At 45.7% G+C, this 14,618-nt stretch overlaps 3 long non-coding RNA genes across 4 annotated transcripts; all 3 read left to right on the forward strand.

Moving 5' to 3' along the window:
* Nucleotides 1–9,320: 9,320 nt before the first annotated feature.
* LOC143712009 (uncharacterized) lies at nucleotides 9,321–10,014 on the forward strand. The gene is made up of 3 exons (XR_013194954.1): nucleotides 9,321–9,357; nucleotides 9,694–9,767; nucleotides 9,899–10,014. It is a non-coding gene; the product is annotated as an uncharacterized LOC143712009 (long non-coding RNA).
* A 633-nt stretch (nucleotides 10,015–10,647) lies between these two features.
* On the forward strand, nucleotides 10,648–11,434 carry LOC143712010 (uncharacterized). Of its 2 annotated transcripts, XR_013194956.1 has the most exons (4): nucleotides 10,648–10,757; nucleotides 10,899–11,014; nucleotides 11,107–11,251; nucleotides 11,345–11,434. It is a non-coding gene; the product is annotated as an uncharacterized LOC143712010 (long non-coding RNA). The 2 variants fall into 2 exon arrangements; XR_013194955.1 differs by having other exon boundaries at nucleotides 10,741–11,014.
* Nucleotides 11,435–11,442: 8 nt separating this feature from the next.
* Nucleotides 11,443–12,626, forward strand: LOC143712011 (uncharacterized). Its single transcript, XR_013194957.1, has 4 exons — nucleotides 11,443–11,466; nucleotides 11,634–11,688; nucleotides 11,964–12,028; nucleotides 12,440–12,626. It is a non-coding gene; the product is annotated as an uncharacterized LOC143712011 (long non-coding RNA).
* The last annotated feature ends 1,992 nt before the right edge of the window (nucleotides 12,627–14,618 follow it).

Consider the following 14,618-nt stretch of genomic DNA (forward strand, 5'->3'; position numbering starts at 1 on the left):
ACGATGTTCGCCCCAGGGGCGAAAAACCGGCCGAAAAATCCCATAGACTTAACATTGCGTCAAACTTTGACGAGTCGTAGGTCGGAACGAGGATGTCGCAGAAACGTGTAATTTAGCACATTTGAAGAGGCTGACAGGCTCTGTAAGAACATACCACACAATGGGGTAAAAGTTGCACCCCTGGGGGGCAGGAGCTGCCCAAAGTTTCCCCATTGATTCCTCTGGATCACAGTGTCATAGAGACAAGGGGGCGGGCTCATTTTACTTAGACAACCAATCAGTCTCTCAGGATCATTGTGAAGCTATCAAGCCACGCCCTAGCAACCATTTAGAGCACCTTAGCAACAACTCCCATAGACTTCCATTGAAAGAGATCGAAGGGATATCTCTGGACTGAATTGTCATAGAAACATGAGGGTGGTCTCGTTTGACTCGGGGCAGCAAACAGCCAATCATGAATCACCTCAACACTCCTAGCCACGCCCTAGCAACCATTGTCGAGCACCTTAGCAACCAAAATCCAAAGAGGAATATCGTCCATTCTGAATGTCACAGAGGCATGGGAGTTGGTTTATATCATTCATACTGACAAGCAGCCTTTGGAGTTTCATGATTGTTAGCTGCCAAGCCACTCCCTAGCAACCAAACAGAGTACCCTAGCAACCATTTTGCAAGACCTACATCTCTATATCAGAACATCGTATAGAGATGGGGGTTGGTTTATATCATTCATACTGACAAGCAGCCTTTTGAGTTTCATCATTGGCAGCTGCCAAGCCACTCCCTAGCAACCAAACAGAGTACCCTAGCAACCATTTTGCAAGACCTACATCTCTGCATCAGAACATCGTATAGAGATGGGGGTTGGGTCTTTTGACTCATGCTAGCACACAGGACTTTCAACATGCTAAACATGCTAGCTGTGAATAGCTACATGCTAATATTGATTAGCTAAGTGCTAAATCATGCCATGAACATTATAAAAACTCTATAGTAACCAAATGTGAACACTACCAACCACCAAGTAACACCATAGCAACCATCCAGAATACCATAGCAACCACCTAAAACACCCTAGCAACCACCCAAAACACCCTAGCAACCGCCTAGCAACACCATAGCAACCACCCAGAATACCCTAGCAACCGCCTAGCAACACCCTAGCAACCACCCAGAATACCCTAGCAACCACCTAGCAACACCCTAGCAACCACTCCGAACACCCTAGCAACCGCCTAGCAACACCCTAGCAACCACCCAGAACACCCTAGCAACTGCCTAGCAACACCCTAGCAACCACCCAGAATACCCTAGCAACCACCTAGCAACACCCTAGCAACCACTCAGAACACCCTAGCAACCGCCTAGCAACACCCTAGCAACCACCCAGAACACCCTAGCAACCGCCTAGCAACACCCTAGCAACCACCCAAAACACCCTAGCAACCACCTAGCAACACCCTAGCAACCCCCTAGCAACACCCCACCCAGAACACCCTAGCAACCGCCTAGCAACCACCCAGAACACCCTAGCAACCACCTAGCAACATCCTAGCAACTGCCTAGCAACCATCCAGAACACCTTAGCAACACCCTAGCAACCAACAGAACACCCTAGCAACCGCCTAGCAACACCATAGCAACCACCCAGAATACCCTGGCAACCGCCTAGCAACGCCCTAGCAACCGAGTGGCGAGTTTTGCCACTGCAAGCACCACTTCACATTTTCTTCTGGAAATGTACTTTCTAGTTTATCATTGTCATGGTAAATTCCTGCCTGAAGTGTGAGTATGCTATGTGTAGCACAAACGGATTCAGGCAGCATGCCTCAAATCCAGGATGCTGCGTTAGGCACGTTACACCAGCTGGCCGCGGGGCGAGGTCTTCGACCAGCAACCAAAACGCGCTCACCTCCCTACAACACAAGCTCTCCACCACAGTTTCCATGGGACGACACCGCACACACAGACACCTGCCAAACACAGCAACACAGACGCTTACTACTCACTGCCTCTCCCGGTAAGCCTGTGGGTGTCAATGACAATCAATCACGAGGAAAACTAGTTGGCACAATCAACAATAATCACACTGAAGACATGACCAGCCTACTCGGCGTCGGCTATGTTTGCAAACAACATTTTCACTGGAGAAAGAGTTAAAAGCTTAGAAATAAACACTAGGGGTTCACAGGTGGGACTGTCAAGCTAGCCCATAGCTAGCACAACAACATAATCACTGTCACTGGATATAAAGAAAACGTTGACTTTCACTCTATGCTATTCACTGACAGTAAAAAAAAAAAAGTTATTGTATGCACTGCTGTTCATAGACTACTAGCTCCAGCGGTCATTGCTGTGTTTCTAAATGGTAGCATTTCAGTAATTCAGTAATTCTCCTCTCCAGTAATTCTCCTCTGACCATGCATTTATTTATTAATTATATGGCTGTGGGCCATCATAAATGTTAACTGTGGGTCTTGCCACCTCTTCCTCATCCCAGTTAGACGCCATAGTCAGTGGTAGAACTAGTTCTAGTAGCTGAGAAAGGCTGAGGCTATCCACCACGTCTACCTCATGTGACGTCATCGCCGAGTTGCGTAAAAAATAACCGTCACTTACCAAAAACTACAAAAACTGGACTTTAACACCATTTTGGAGACATTTCTAACTTTATATACATATCTTGACTGGTTTATGTACCCATTAATCGACAGTGGTGTTTTACCTGCACCATGGGCTTTAAATTCGACGCTTAGCGTCAATGTCACGTGTCTCAGCCCGCCCTCTGTTCGTTGATTGGCCGGCTGTTTTCAGGCCGGAGGAAAACGTACTCGGTTACTAACGTAACCTCGGTTCTCTCTAGAAAGGGTATGCGTATGGGGAAAACCTCTTTTCAAGACGGCTCGCGCACCTATTGGCTGCCCTGCAGCAACAGCAGCAGCCTATCGAGAGAGGCCCTGCGTGACGTGATACCCGATGGGGGCGCTTCGCGCCCATTTCTTCACGTCCCGCCAGAATAGGCGTGGCCACAGTAGACTCACAAAGGAGACTCGCATCCTCCTTCTCATCATGAACCGGGAGGGCCCACAGGGAAATAACCTGGGCCCTGAACGGTGTGTTGAGGGATTTGGACACGTACCCGTGCCTTGGTTTGAGTATGACTTTTGAGTCGTTAGGCCCAAACTCCATACATGACGCGCTTACTGAGAGCGCTTGTAAGTCCCCTATGCGCTTCACTGAAGCGAGTGCCATAAGAAACACCGTTTTGAAAGACAGATGTTTCATGTCTGACAAATGGATTGGCTCGAATGGGGCACCTTTCATGGCTTCCAAAACCGTAGAAAGGTCCCACACAGGGACTGAGGGGGGTCTGGGAGGATTCAGCCTCCGAGCTCCCCTGAGGAATCGCACGACTTCCGTTTTTCCCCAGTGACTGGCCAGACGTCGGTTTTGCAAACGCCGCTATAGCCGCCACGTATACTTTGAGCGTGGATGGGGTCCTGCCCTTATCCAACAGCTCCTGAAGGAAGGAGAGCACTTCCGTGACCCCGCAGTCGACGGGTGAAAAGCCCTGAGCTTGACACCAGGCAGAGAGCACTGACCATTTCGAGGAATAGAATCTAGCCTGCCAGATCGTTTTTAACACTCCCTCCGGGAGGATAGTGGGTACCCGTTGATGGCCCATGCATAATTCCGGGCGAGGATGCCAAATCGAGCCCTTTGCCTGAGAGAGGAGGTCTCTCCTCACCGGTATAGGCCACGGGGGAGTGCTGGTCAGCCGCATTAGGACTGGGAACCAAATCTGGTTCGTCCAGAGCGGAGCCACGAGCAGCACTGGGCATCCGTTTTCCCTGATTCGTTCCAGCACTTGAGGCAGGAGCAAGATGGGGGGGGAAAGCATAGAGGGGGCAGCGGGGCCATACGTGGGCAAGCGTATCCCTGCTCTTGGAGAAAAGTTCGGACAGTGATTGTTCTCTTGGGACGCGAACAGGTCCACTTGCGCTCTGCCGAATGTCTCCCACAGCAGTTGGATCGTCTGCGGGTGCAGCGACCATTCCCCTGCTGGGACATTGTTTCTGGACAGACTGTCTGGTCCCAGATTCAGGCGACCAGGCACATGTGCTGCTTTCAGCGAAAGCAGGTTGTGCTGAGCCCAGACCAGGAGGCGTTCCGTCAGCCTGTAAAGGTTTCGGGACCTGACGCCGCCCTGGCGATTTATGTATGCCACCACTGACATGTTGTCCGACCGGACCAAGACGTGGTGGCCTCTTAACTGGGGACAAAAGCGCCGTAGCGCGTTGTCGACTGCCAACAGTTCTAGACAGTTTATGTGTAGAAGCTTCTCCCGTTCTGACCACTGGCCAAAGAACGGTCTGGCTTCGAGCAGCACTCCCCATCCCGAGATGGAGGCGTCCATGGACACCACCTTCACACTCGAGGGAGTCCCCAAACTCACGCCTGACTGATATCAGTCAGCTATTTTCCAAGGTTCCAGAGCGGAAACGCATTCCATGTTGACCTTGAGGCGAAACAGACCAGAGGTCCATGCCCGGGGTGGAACTCGCGCTTTCAGCCATAACTGCAGTGGGCGCATGCGAAGCAGGCCAGGCTGAAGTACCGAAGATGCTGAGGCCATGAGGCCCAGCATTTTCTGAAACCTTTTGAGCGGGACTATAGAGCCGCGGCAGAAGGATTTTGCGGCGCGCTGAATGTCCAGTCGGCGCTCCGGCGACGGACGTGCTGTCATAGACAGCGAGTCCAGCACTGTTCCCAGAAAATAAATTTTCTGGCTGGGAAACAGCGAACTCCTCGCCCAATTGACTGTGAGACCCAGATTCTCGAGATGCTCGAGTAATGTGGTTCTGTGTTCTATGAGCTCTGAGTGTGATCGAACTAGAATCAGCCTATCGTCCAAGTAGTTCAAGACTCGCATGCCCTGAAGTCTCAGGGGTGGGAGAGCCACGTCCATGCACTTCGTAAATGTACGGGGTGCTAGGGACAGGCCGAACGGCAGGACTGTGTATTGAAATGCCTGGCCCTCGAAGGCGAATCTCAAGAATTGCCTGTGACGTGACGCTATTTGTATTTGGAAATAGGCGTCTTTCAGATCTATTGACATAAACCAGTCTCCCTGGCGAACTTGCGCGAGGATTTTCCTGGTTGTCAGCATTCTGAACTGGCGCTTCACAAGCGCTCTGTTCAGCTGCCGTAGATCTAGAATAGGTCTGAGACCTCCGTCTTTTTTCTGTACCAGAAAATATCTGCTGTATAGCCCCCCTTCGATCTGAGATAAAGGTTCTATGGCCCCTCTGATCAGTAGTTTCGCTATTTCGGCTCGAAGTATATGAGATACTTCGTTGTTTACCTTGGTTTCGACTTACGCCGTGTAACGGCGGGGACGTCGAGCGAACTGCAGCGAATAGCCTCTTTTTATAGTGTTCAACACCCATTCTGATACCCCGGGAAGCTTTGCCCACGCATCTGCGTGAATAGCTAGAGGTAGAATGAAACCTGGGCTCTGGCCACGGCATAGCGGCGGCCGCAGAGCTTCGGTGTGCTGAGACATAAACACTGTGTTTACAGTGTGCGAGGCGGGGGGCGCGCCGATCACGGCGGGCAGCCTGGTTGCGCTCGATTTCTCTATAACAGATTGTGGAGAGAGAGCGAGCGGGACAAACCCTGTGGGGTTAAGCGTGTCTGTGAGGGAATGTGGGCGCGGGACAGCGGGCGCACTCACTGCACTGAGAACACCGTCGGCTTGTGCTGACTGAATGTGTGTTGGTTTGTTTTTACAGAAACCGTGGGACACGCATTGTGTAGTGTTTGTGGGCACTGTGTCGTTGGCACCTTCACTAAATTTTTTTGCACAATCGACATGAGTCGATTTTATTTGTGCTAGCCCTGAACTGTGGCGGGCTGTGTCTGTGTGTGGGAATGGGCACTGAGACGTGGGCATTCTTACAACACTTATAACACCATCGACCGTGGCCGGAATTCCAGAAAATACACTCTTTTTGGGATTTATCTGGGTCGCCGTAAAAATGGCGTTTGTGTGCAGGCAAGCGGGCTGTGGTACCGGCTTGTTTACTGCAAAATACACAGGAACAGTCACATTGTTTGGAACTGAACGAGCGAGAAGTTTCGGTGGAGTCTGGCCGCGGCGAGACTTAAACACCGTAGGCCTTAGCTGACTGTATGTGTGTTGGTTTCTTTTACAGAAAACGTGGCACATGCAGTGTGTAGTGTTAGTGGGCACTGGGTTTTGGGCACATTCACTACATTTAATGCACAATTGACATGAGTCGATCTCATTTGTGCGAGCCCTGCACTGTGGCGGGCTGTGTTTGTGTGTAGAAATGAACACTGGGCTGTGGGCATTTTTATTACACTCATAACACCATCGGCTGTGGCCGGAATACCAGAAAATACACTGCTTATATGATTTTTCTGGGTCGCCGTGGAAACGGCATTTGTGTGCAAGCAAGCGGGCCATGGTACCGGCTTGTTTACTGCAAAATACACTGGAACAGTCGCATTTTCTTGGAACTGAACGAGCGGATAAGAGAGCGTCATCACAGTTTTGTGTGTGTCGGCGTTTGCTTGCAGGCGTGCGTGTTATAGAACAGGCTCATTGCTGCAATATTGACATTTTCAGCCGCTCAAACTAAGAGGAGCTGAGAAATGTTTGAGAAATGGAGATTGGTCCGGCCTCGGCGGGACTAAAACACACTCTTTCCTCATTTCGCCGGTGACGCACGCCCATGGGGGGCGTCGAGCAGATAAGAGAGCGTCATCACAGTTCTGTGTGTGTCGGCGTTTGTTTGCAGGCGTGCGTGTTATACAACAGGCTCACTGCTGCAATATTGACATTTTCAGCCGCTCAAACTAAGAGGAGCTGAGAAATGTTTGAGAAATGGAGATTGGTCCGGCCTCGGCGGGACTAAAACACACTCTTTCCTCATTTCGCCGGTGACGCACGCCCACGGGGGGCGTCGAGCAGATAAGAGAGCGTCATCACAGTTCTGTGTGTGTAGGCGTTTGTTTGCAGGCGTGCGTGTTATTCAACAGGCTCACTGCTGCAATATTGACATTTTCAGACGCTCAAACTAAGAGGAACTGAGAAATTTTTAAAAAATGGAGATTGGTCCGGCCTCGGCGGGACTAAACACACTCTTTCCTCATTTCGCCGGTAACGCACGCCCACGGGGGGCGGGGGCGGGGTAGCTTTCTTATAACGTAAAGTTCTTATTTCTTTCTTATTTCTTTCTTATTTGTTTCTTATAACGTAAAGAAAGCTAGCCGCGGTTTTGATGCTGGCCCGTTTCCCTGACGACTCGCGGGCAGAAGGGGGGAGGTCCACAGAGCTCGCCCAATCCTTACTGTCCGACGCCAGGATAGAGCAGCTGGCCTTCTCTAAAGATGCAACTATCTCGTCGTCATAATGGCGGAGGCGGCGGCGCGCGCCGGCTGTTGTCCGTCAGTGAGCGACCCGATTAAAGCTGGTGAAGCTGGCGGGCGAACCGGCGAACTGAGTACTACAGCGGGCGGGAGTGCAGACTCGGAGAAAAAATACCAGGCGAGTCCTCAGAGTCACCATGGCAATAGCTCGCTCAGCGAGCGCAAGAGCCGCAGGATCCTTACCCAGGCGGGAAACGCAGATCAAATGGCGGTCCCCGTCGCTGACTGCGGCTCGGCACGAGCCACAGGAACGAAGCATCTTTAAAAAGACGCTGCTCTTTTAGATAAGAGAGAGAGTGTGAGTCGCAACGGCAAACACACACTCTCAGCAGAGTAAAAGGATATTGACGCCGGAAAGCGTAGCAGGTACGGCGGCTGAAGGCGGCGAGGTGAAGGCCAGCGGCTTCAGACTCGAAGGCTCGTCCTGCTGAAGGCTTACTATCAGACGGCGCGGCTTCTCACTCAGGATCCAGCGATGCAGTAGTGCTTCGCTGAAGAGATGAAAATCAATTTGTATCAGCCTGTCGAGCGTATTTATAGGCCAAGGCCACGCCTATTCTGGCGGGACGTGACTAAATGGGCGCGAAGCGCCCCCATTGGGTATCACGTCACGCAGGGCCTCTCTCGATAGGCTGCTGCTGTTGCCGCAGGGCAGCCAATAGGCGTGCGAGCCGTCTTGCTTATGTCTGCGTGCTGCCGCACAGCGTTTTACATTAATTCAAAATGAAGGATAACTTTGGCTTCAATATCTCGTGGAAAAGAGGTTATCTGCATAAGATATTACGCAGTACGAGAGATACTCTCGTAAGTGAACTGAGAGACATCAGAGTCTGTCTATGGAGAGTCTTGGCACTTCCTATTAGCTCGTTGTATATCATCTTGGTTGCAGTTCCATTAGAATTCCACTGGAGGTGATCGCGGGCGAGTGCAGAATGAATGGGAGTCTAGACGGCTAAATGTATCCCTTTCTCCTGCTTGTCGTTTAATCAACGTAGATTTTATTGTTGATTCCGCAAGTTCAATATAGATTATAGACCAAAAGTCGAATGAACGAGTACTAATGTCCTTTCGATTTCTTACAGGTTAGGTCTTTGTTTGCCGGCACACGGTAGCATTCTGCTATTATGTGACATCATCACATTTTTGAACGGATTTTTAGGACAGATAAGTGAACTTAAAAATGCAATTTTCACCTGAGTATATTATCTTAACAATTATTAAAATATTAAAATATTATCTTATCAAGTTTGTTCCCTATTACACGTATTAAATAATAAAATTCCTTAATAAATTGCACCCTATTGATATACTAGATTTAGTGTGAACTGCGTTTGCAAAACATATGAGTTGAGTGTTTTTAGGCATTGTGATTCAATTGACTATTAACAGTTACCTGTCTATATTTCAGCTCAGCTGAATTTTGGACAACAACAAAAAACTCTTAAAATAGGGGCGCAGTTTTGAAAAAGGAAGCATACTAGGCTTAATGGGGAATCATACTAAATACCAGAACTGTATTATATAATACTACTTTATTATAGAAGTAATCATACTTAACATGTATTTTATATATATGCGCTGGTAGATGGAGGATTAGTGATGCCACAGGACTGTTCTGTGATGGAGCATCAGTGATGATGCAGGTCAGGAGTGCTGCAGGGACCATGGTGAGAATGAAAACAAAAGGAATGTTTCAAATAAGCCAGCAATAAAGTATTGTGCTAAATGTGTATTGTACTGCTGCTTTATATAAGGAATCATACTAAACTAAATATGAAATGTATATTATAAATAATAATTTAGGGAATCATACTGCACTGAGGACCAATGATGAGAGGCTGTGGGTCAGTGGTGTTGGCTGGATGCTGTTGGAGGAGCAGTCATGTTTGCTGGGTTCTGGTAAGTGGAGGATTAGTGTTGGCTGAGTGCTGGTAGGTGGAGGATTAGTGTTGGCTGGGTGCTGGTAGGTGGAGTAGCAGTGATGTTGGCTGGGTGCTGGACTGGTAGGTGGATGATTAGTGTTGGCTGAGTGCTGGTAGGTGTAGGAGCTGTTTGCTGGTTGTTGGATATTGAAGCTTGGCTACTGTTGGTCCTTTTCATCTTTTTATATTGGCTCTTGCTTCCAAGATGTCCATCGTTTAAGTGTTGTTTTTTCTGTCATTTCGTATTTTTTTAGCCTCAATCCTCAACCTCAGCCGTATAAATCTTTTGGAGATTTTTTCTTCTACTCCACAGCATGATGGAAGCCTGCTGGAGAGTGACTGAGCTTCTTTCTCCAAGACATCCACTGCATTGGGGAGCTCCATGAGGTAGGAACTAGTCTTGGTCCTAAATAGTTTCTCAATTTGTTGGGTGAAGTCATAGGTTTCTTGGGAGGGACGACAAAGAGCACCTGCCTTGAACTCTTTTAAGTTTACTAAGATGCTGTTATCTCTAGCAGGATTGTCATCAGTGTGCCGTATTGCAGTTTTGCATTTTCCACAGATGCTGGCAAATCTGATTAATTTGTGGACAATGTAGCCTGCAAGATGGAAGAGAATACATTTCTCAGTTTTGGTGAGGTCGGGTGCTGTTCTGTTCTCCACGATCAGCTGTTCCACTCTGACTGATGGAGTGACATTTTGTTTCACTGTGTCCAGGAAGTCTGCCAAAGAGCTACTGTCATCTTCCTGGTAGCTCCCAGACCTGATGGTGGTGAGGAACTGCCCTACTGATATAATTCTCAGTGCATGATGGAATTCCACTGGAGTTGATAAGGGATTTTTAGACCTCACACAGCTGAATGTATTTTCAAGGCAGTCTTGTGTGAACCTTGAAGTTAACACAAACCTGTGTCCTCGTGTCAGCATCTCTTCCTGTATGCCCAAAACTGATTTTGTTGCCATTATCACGCGCTTTTTGAACAGGCTTCCATACTCCCTTATGACCAATCTTCATCCCATGGAACAGATGGATGATATCCTGTAGGAAGATGATGGCCTTTTCATACTCCTCTATCTTGACCCTGCTCAGTGCTGTAATTGGATGGCGAGATGACATTAGATCAAACCAGTGATCCACTTGCTCCAGGAACCACGCTGTAGTCAGGTAGGAGAGAGGGCGGTTTTCTTGCTGCACCATATACTTCAGCCCAGCACTTGTTGCCTTACTAAAAACATTAAGAGCAGGACCAACCTTCATTTTTTCAAAGTGGCTTGGCTCTATGGCTGCAGCTGATAGATGGGGAGCCACTTTTAATGCCATTCCTTCTTGAAAGGACAATAAGTCCTTAATAGGGACCACTGAAACCTCGTTGGAAGGTAGGTTCTCTTTGTTAACCACATTCTCTGGAATTGTTAACACCTGTCCACGGACAAGGGCACTTTTTAGATTTTTTACCAGATGTGGGACATCAGGCATGAAATAGAGATTCCTATCTGGTGTTGTTGGATGTGGCACAGATGTTTTGGTGTGGTCGACCCCAAAGGATTTCCACATGGCCTGGTTAGGGCTACCCATATCGGTGGTGACAGCAAGCACATGTAGCCCTATGGATGCTGCCCTCTCTATTATTTCGGTAATTAATTATTGGCTTGTACTCTGCTCCATTGGTAGAATTACCACTGTAATGATATGCCACTACTTGTTTCCACCGAGTGGTGTTTCCAGCCAACATAAACACACAAGCTTGTGTTGCTACTCCTGTGTGACCTGGCAAAGTGACATCACCATAGAGTTTGCCTGTGAGCATGTGCAGCTCCACACTTGGAGTGATTGCCATTTCATCCAAGGACAGCACACACTCCCTTTCAAGGTCTGCCAATCCATCTACCTTCAGTTTTAAAAAATCAAATACCTCTGTCAACACACCAGGCTCAAATTTGACACATTCCATCCTTCTTTGCAGGGTTCTGATTGCTGGCAAGGGAATCTGCAATTCCTGTAGGGTCTTGTAACCAGTTGGACCGGCTGCAAAGCGAATTTTTAATGCCTTCTTAATTGTCATTGCTCCATTTCATCCCTTTTGCGGTTCGTCTTCCTAATGCCATAATTTGGTCTTTTGATAAAATTTGTTTTAAATTTTTGTCCCTAATTTTAATTGTTTTCTTGAGAGCGGCATTTTCCTTCTTTATTTTTCTTAGTGCTGCCTTTGCATTTTGTGATATTTTTTCTTGTCTCTTTAATTGTTTTAATAGACCCAGGTAACTGGCTGATGGCTCACTGGTATGCTGACTGGCTGCTGGCTGACTGGCTAGTGTCACCTGTCCCTGTCTCTCCTCTCTAGCCATGTCCTCTATTTCTTCACTGTCACTTTCCCTTCTCTGAGTGTCCTCATCCTTTTTTTCCCCAACCTTTGAAACTGATAGAGGCAGAATACATGGTATTGCTAATTTTTAGTATTGAAAATATCACATAACTTCAAAATTAGAAATATTACTTCAACTAGTATGAGTTTGTACTTATTATATATGTGTCACCTGTAATACTATACCTGTGATCAGCAGCGATGTGCTGTATGTTAACAGGTCTAGGGGTGCATCGTGGTGCAGGGGCCCTCCACTTTTTGACCACAGGACGATCCACAAAGATGGTGGGAATAGCATCTGGCCTCAGCCTACTCTTGAATTTTTTTGTCATGACAAATTGGTTTGCCTCAAAATGTGCCTGCAGAGTGATTTGAGTTTAGTTTCCACACACAACTTTGTCTACCCACATACTGTATATATCGCATGATGGTTAAAGGCACAGTTATAGGTAACACTGATGACTCCCTGCAATGTGACTGCACCCTTAAAACGAGATTTAGCTCCCTGGGTTTTGCAAGGGTTTGCTTGGTGCTTATTTCTAGTGAAAAAAAAATCCCATTGGGGTATTTCCATATGAAAAAGTGCAAATAAATGTATAATTACCTCACACATTTTTTTGTTGTTGTAATTTTTATTAATATTTAGATTGCTCCTGCTGACTTGAGCCAACCATTTGTTTCTCCTCTCCATGTCAGTGGGGAAGCCATACATTCGCACACCTTTCTCTGAGCGATTGGAGCATCCCCATGCAGCACAGCAAACCATGGTGAAGACTATGCGACAACATGAAAGAAATGACACATACAAAATGCTTGGCATGCTATTTAATTTATTAGAAATGTATTCATGAATTGCTGTAAATAGTTATTGCATTTATTTGAATAAAAATACAAAAAAGTAATATCGTAATATATTATTACAATTTAAAATAACTGTTTTCTATTTTAATGTATTTTAAAATGTAATTTACTCCTGTGATCCCAAGCTGAATTACTTTTGAACGGCAGTTTATATACGAGTATGCCTAAGTTGTTTTAAAGCTGAATATATTGTGTATATGAATAAGTATTGTAAGAATTATACATTAGATATATAATATTTATAATACATAAATAATTATATTACTACATATATATATATATATATATATATATATATATATATATATATATATATATATATATATATAGGGCTCTCAAGTCTCACGCATTGGGCGTGAGACACACGCATTTCAACCCGTTCACACGCTCACACGCCACACCGTGTATTTCTCACGCTGAGTAAGGGAACTTGTCCCGCTATACAATTAATGGACGGAAGGCAAACGGAGGGAAGTTCTCTGCCGAGTTCATAGCATCTGTCTCCAGTTATACAGAGTTAAATGCTAGCTACCAGCCAATCAGAAATTAGAATTAGTTGTTTCCGGGTAAATTATGTTTTCCCGCTGCAAGCTCGTTCGTTACTAGACACGCGCACACACGGAGTGGAAGTTGAAAGAGCACGATCTGATGGATGCGGTTTGCGGACATCTTCATTTATTTTTTTATTTATTTTTTGCATTTTGATTTTACGACTCCTGGACGATATCTCTTGCCTGTGATCAAAGACAGTGAGAGCTGATGTTGAGGAGTATAGCCAAATTCGTGCTAAATTATTTTTGATGCATTCAAAAACTCTCCAACTGCTTTTAAAGGGGTCATCGGATGCAAAATACACTTTTATATGGAATTTGCAAATAAATGTGTCTTTGCAGTCTGTGGACACAATCACCATGCACACAAAAATCCATTCACGTTTTTTTTTATCCTCAAAAAGCCAAAAAGTTGTTGCTCATTATCATTTAAAGAGACATGCACCGAAACGGGTCACTGTGAACAGAGCTGTTTTTTAAGAGGTAAAAAGGGTGTTGTTTTACACAACCATTGAGAAATTTTAACCAAAGTATGTTACAAACTTTACATGAAGACCCAAAAGAATCATACCAACTTGTGGAAAATGGGCATCCGATGACCCCTGTAAAGGTGACCAGTTTGGGTCTTGACATACTTGTCAGGGCAAGTTGTTATGACACAATGTTATGTACATTGAGCACTGATGTTCAGCTGGCTTGTTTGGGGTCAAATTTATTTTTATTTTTCAATAAATTTGTATTTTTTAAATATAACTATTTATTTTATTTGGATGAATTTGTCTTTTTATCAGATTTAACAATTGTTATAATTTCCATTTGTGCTGGTCAATTATGAACAATAGGCAAAATTGAACTGCTAGCAAAAATTGAAGCGAATTTGGTTGGGTCGAGGGACCGCTGCTGCAAATATTTGGGTCGCTCCTCCCCTAAATCTCACTCTAAACTTTTGATAAAACTTGAGAGCCCTGTATATATATATATATATATATATATATATATATATATATATATATATATATATATATATATATATATATATATATAATTGTAAACAATAAGCTTCATTTCACTAAATTTTACATTTACGTAACTGCTGCTAATAGTCCATTGACCCATTGTGTGGTGGGAGCTGGAAATCACCTGTCACCAGCCTGTCTCTGTACTATCTGAAAAGTCATAAATATGACCGTTACCATGAGATTAGTGAAAACAATAAACATGAGGTAACATAAAAAGGCAGCAGAAACCCTAAGTTAGCCTGAAATAAGTTGAGGCAAATAACGGTAAGCAAACACTAATCCTCAAATATTAGCTGATTTGATATTTTTTAAAAACAACATCGCTGTAACAACATACTCATGCTACATATGTCGGTGTGTTACATAAATATATAAAATAAATGCATTTATTGGCTACTAATTACCAGAAATCGTAGTTCTGTCACTCTACTTGAAATGCCCGCC

The sequence above is a fragment of the Siphateles boraxobius genome, unplaced genomic scaffold (genome assembly GCF_051911475.1).
Source record: "Siphateles boraxobius isolate OS27281-9 unplaced genomic scaffold, OSU_SipBor_1 5, whole genome shotgun sequence".
In the NCBI taxonomy this organism is placed as follows: domain Eukaryota; kingdom Metazoa; phylum Chordata; class Actinopteri; order Cypriniformes; family Leuciscidae; genus Siphateles; species Siphateles boraxobius.